Source organism: Mastomys coucha, unplaced genomic scaffold (genome assembly GCF_008632895.1).
Source record: "Mastomys coucha isolate ucsf_1 unplaced genomic scaffold, UCSF_Mcou_1 pScaffold6, whole genome shotgun sequence".
Taxonomy (NCBI): Eukaryota; Metazoa; Chordata; class Mammalia; order Rodentia; family Muridae; genus Mastomys; species Mastomys coucha.
The window spans coordinates 71,358,490-71,363,631 of NW_022196912.1; positions in this window are offsets into that span (position 1 = coordinate 71,358,490).

The window sequence follows — 5,142 nt, forward strand, 5'->3', positions numbered from 1 at the left end:
AGATAGCAGAGGATGGTCTGGTCTTTCCAGATGTCTGAGGCACATGTTTTGCAGTTTTGCAGGAGTCTAAACACACACACACACACACACACACACACACACACACACACACACACACACACCACACCACACAGTCTGAAAGGGCTGGGAGTTTAAGGGAGAGCTCTGGCTGGACCTGTGTCTGTCTCCTCAGGCCTACAAAATGGAGACGACAGCCAAAAATCCAGGTTCCGAGATGCCTATCCTGGTCTGGCCTCTAAGGATCCCGAGTCTGGTGTTCTGTGGCTGAGCTTCTCCGCTGGAGGACCCAAGGGTTGTAGCAGATTTTAGGGTGGCCTACCAAAGCGTTCAGGCTTCCTTGGTATTGTCACTCGGGCTTCGTCCCTGTCCCTCATCTCCCTGTCACCAAAGTCAGTGCCAGTTTCCGAGTTAGCAGCATAGGAAGGGGCAGTGAGTGGTCTGTGTTGCTCACTGCTCACAGTGTAGCAGACCACAGCACAGCTGCCCTGCCTGGCATCAGAATGCACAGATAGGCAGAATTAGCAACAGGCCTGCTGAAAAGAAATGTGCCTGGCAGGAGATGTCTCCCAGATGCTCCAGTCCCTAACTGAGCACAGATAGAATGGTCCACGTGGAAGGCTGGTGGAGCGGGTAGGAGAGGGTAGAATCCAGCAGGAATAGGCACATTCTGTTGGCCTCTAGCCTTCCTCTGGCTTCAGTCTAGCGCTTGAGTGCGCTCTCAGAAGCCTTTCTATCCAGCTAGTTATTTGGATTACTGGTTTTTTTAATTTCAGGGGCGAGAGCTGCCTTTGGGTAGCCGCACCGGAGAACCAGGCTTTGCTGAGGCTGAATTCGAACCCGACAAGGGCGTGGCGCCCCGCCCCCCTCACTCAGCCTGCCCTCCACCCCCAGCTGCAATCCTACCAAGCGTGCCTGAAGTGGCCAGTGGCACCGCGCGCTGGGTGGTCGGGCGGAGGCTAGCCCACTACAGGCCAACTGCTAGGCAGCAAACAAAGGGGAAATGGAGCTGGGACGCCCGGACCTGTTGGAAGCATTTGTTCCAGCAAAGATTTTGCATTTGTTCAGTCCGGAATAATGCGTGATTGACGTCTGCTCACAATGCGCTTTAGCTCGCTGGGATAAATCAGAGCTTGTCCGGTGTTGTCATGGTTTTCAATGGGATTCAATGGGATTGGGAGATCGATCGACTCTGCTGGCCATCTTTCTGTGGCCCTGGCAATAGATTTATTAGTTATGTCTTTTTAAATGAGATTAAATTGAAATGACTGTGCTGACTTCTCTGCAGCGAAAACTCTGGCAGGAGCCAGAGGTTTTGCGGGAGGCGGTAGAGTTTTAAGGAAGCCTAAGTGTAGATTCTGAGACCTTGTGAACTTGATAGCTGTGCCAGCCAGGTGAGGCCGCTCAGGCCTGGAAACCTGTGATCATCCTAGCTCTCTGCCTCTGGCAAAATAGTCAATCTTGAGACTCTCTCTCTCTCTCTCTCTCTCTCTCTCTCTCTCTCTCTCTCTCTCTCTCTCTCTCGATCCGCACCCCGCCCCCCCGCCCCCTCCTGCTCCAGCTCTCTCCCAAGACGAAGAATAGATTTGGTAATTTCTTCGACTATTAGTTTCCAACTCTCATTCCTTCTCGAATTTCTCTGACTTATCTATGCTGTCATTCCTTGTCAATAGACTCTGTTCCACCTTGCAGGACATTCTAGGTGTCGGTGTGTCCACTTTTCAGTTTGTGAAGGACTCTCTGGATGACTGTGGCCCCGCATTTAACAATTTTAGGAAGAACTAGGTTAGGAAATGTACAAGAGTCTTCCTAGGATGACTGACCTCCCCTAGCCTTTTAATCTATTTAACATTCTAAGACCACACTGATGTGTAGAAATAAGTAAATGACACTCTTCAGCTCTTAAGAGCTCTTCAGCATCAAATATTTGCTTTTACTCTTTGGCTCCTAAGCTACACATCTCCTTTGTAGCAGTTGTGTTCTGAGAGAGAACTTGGATTTAGGGTGCATTCTTAATATCACTTCCTGCTTCATATTCTTCCACCCTGGCCTTGTGTGCATGTATTTGTTCTGGGAAACATCACACTTCTTGGTCATACAGAGCCGGGTCATTTCCCTGTTCAAACACATCCTTGAATATTCACCTTCTTCCCAGGGTTCTTTTCTGAAACTTTACATCCATTCTTTCCCAGAGTCTGCACCCAAAAACACCCAAGGAGGTTGTCCCATGCAAACTATGCCTTCTGAAAAAAAAATGGAGGTAAAGAGACAATTTTTAGAGGAAGAGACTCTCTTCACTGCCTCGTCTACCTCAAAGAATCAAAGGCTTAAGTGTAGAAAATTATTTGGATACTAGCCCAATAGGAAAAGAGTGAGAAGAACGTGACTTTATGGGAGATACATGTGTATGCATCCTTCCCCAGCCCCATACACAAGAGATTCTCGAAATCATAAGTTAACATCTCTCTTATAGGACATTTTTTTTCCTAGATTTTCAAATGTTGGTTGGTGTTTTAGTCTTCAACGCAGCACAGTTTGTGGGGATTATTGCTTAATTGTGAGGGTTTGTTTCTCTGCAGTTGGGTCTAGTACAGTCTACCTGGAGTAAGTTTTAATCTTTGGGGGGGGGTCTGATATGGTAAGAATGTTTGAGCAATTCACGTTTCAAGTCTTACCCAGAGATGCTCACCACAGCAGGATGCTTAAGAAGTTAAGACTAGGAAGTTCCAAAATGAAATGCAAGTATTTTCATCTTTTGGGGGAAATTGTGTCTGTATCCTCAATTGTTTCTTTTAGTCCTCCCCCTCCCCCTTCTTCTTTTTCTGCTTCATAGATTCCTGCAGCTCTACACAGTGCTTGGGAGAGGCAGTGCTGTGTGGAATCCTCTTGACAGATGGAGGGCTCTCCACCACCAGGACATTTTCCCTCACAGCAACTGCTCCCCCCCTTATCAGTTGTCAGTTAAAATAACAAAATGAGTGATGGAGAGATGGCACAGTGGTGAGGAGCACTGACTGCTCTTCTAGAGGTCCTGAGTTCAATTCCCAGCAACCACATGGTGGCTCACAACTATCTGTAATGGGATCCAATGCTCTCTTCTGGTATGTCTGAAGACAGCTACAGTATACTCAGACATAAAAATAAATAAATACATCTTTAAAAAAATATTTTATTGCTTAGTGTCAAGTAACAAGATATGAGATGCTCTACATTAAGTCTCTTAAAATAAGGCTCTTCCATTGCACTTGCTGTTGTTCCTGGTCTCTGGGGGAAAAGAGTTTTCTTTTTCTCTTATGTTCATCCAGTAGATTAACTAGACACTATGCTTGCATTTTACATCTCTCTCTCTCTCTCTCTCTCTCTCTCTCTCTCTCTCTATATATATATATATATATATATATATGGTAAAATGGTTCTGTGCACTTAAATCTGTGTTTAATTAAATGTCCCTTCATTCCCTTCCTAAAACCTCAACAAGTAAGTTTTTAATTTTAAAAACTGGTTTATTTATTAATGATTCTAATCATTTTCATACCTTTCAGCATAAATGTATTTGTTCTGACATGGTTTGTAAATTGTCAGAATCAAAATAACTATACAATATGCCAAACATTATTTGTCTAAACCTAAAATTCTTACTTTTGTTTCATCTTTTTGTTAAAGGTACTTTGTTCAATGTATAAGTATAAATTTTACTGCTATAAATAAATAAATTATATTATAGAATATATATATATATATAATTTGACTGGTATAAATATAGATTATAAAATACAGAATTCTTACTGAGTTTTACATAACAAAAGTCCCAGGCTTTAGATCAATCACACTTGGTGTTATATATAGAAAAGATCACACTTAGTATAGGTGTTTTGTATGGACAAGGAAGATGGACCCCAGACCACATTTAATGAGCAGTACCTTGCACAGACTAACTTACTGTGCATGATGAACACCAAGCTACCCATATAGTATAAAAAACATTGCAATGAGGCTCTTAAAAATAGCTTCACTCAACTTCAAACATTTACTGCACATTGTTAAAGTGAGATATTATTCTTTTTATTGGCAGCAGTTTAAACTACACACCAAAGCAGTCATTCTGGAGAAGTGTTTGTTGATACTTTATTAAGGCAATTTCTCAAGGACAAAAGATTCACATATTCAATTTTGACAGCACTAACAAGAATGTCACTTTAGCTTTTGAACTTTTGAGAACGTTTCACTTCATACTTACCCTTGTAGTTCATCCTGAGTCAGGATAGTTTAGCCAGGAGAACTGGAGCTTATGGAGAGTCTTGAAGACAGATTGTGGTAGCACCAGAGGACCTAAAGGAAGGAAAGCCCCTTAGTAGGCAGTATTAGAAAGAAGGGTGCATAAAGCTAAAGAAGGAGTAAGTTCACTTAAAGCTACAGGCTGACAACTTCAGGGGAGAAAAGCATGGGTGGAATATTCCACATGACAGTGGTCCCTTTTCCCCTAGTTCTTATATTTTTAAAAATCAACTACAGTAGATAAACTTTGGCTTTCAAACTCTCTCAAGTTGTACAATTTAGTTTACTCTTCAATTGTCCTTTGGAAAAATCTTTCTCCTTGTCTAAGGGGAGGTGGGAGAAGTGTCCTGCCACAAAATGGAAAAACCCTCCTCTATCTGTCTTCTGCAGCTCTGGGAATCCCTTACCCAGCATAGGTGGCTGCCTTTGTGTTCTTGGCTAAATGGGTGTTTACACTGAAGTCACATACGACACAAAAGAAACATCACAAAATAAAAGTGTCCTTCGTGTTCTGTTTTTCAAATCATTTGTGTGGAGGAGGCTCTTGGCCTTTATCACTGTCAGTGAAAAGTCCCTCATTGGAAGAGGCATTCCACTCACTCTGCTTCTGGGCACAGGGAGCTTCCATGGAAACTGCCTCCGGAGCCCACCGGCAAACACATATATAAACGACGAGACTAAATACTGTGCATTTTAGGTTTAGCTTTATCAAGGACAGGGATGAAGAAAGATGGTTAGAACTTCTTGAAGCTTATTGTTCCTGTTTGTCTTTTCTTGAACTAACCAATCAAACAACAAATAAATTAATCACAACAAACAAAAACTCTGACCGTAGATATCAATAAACCC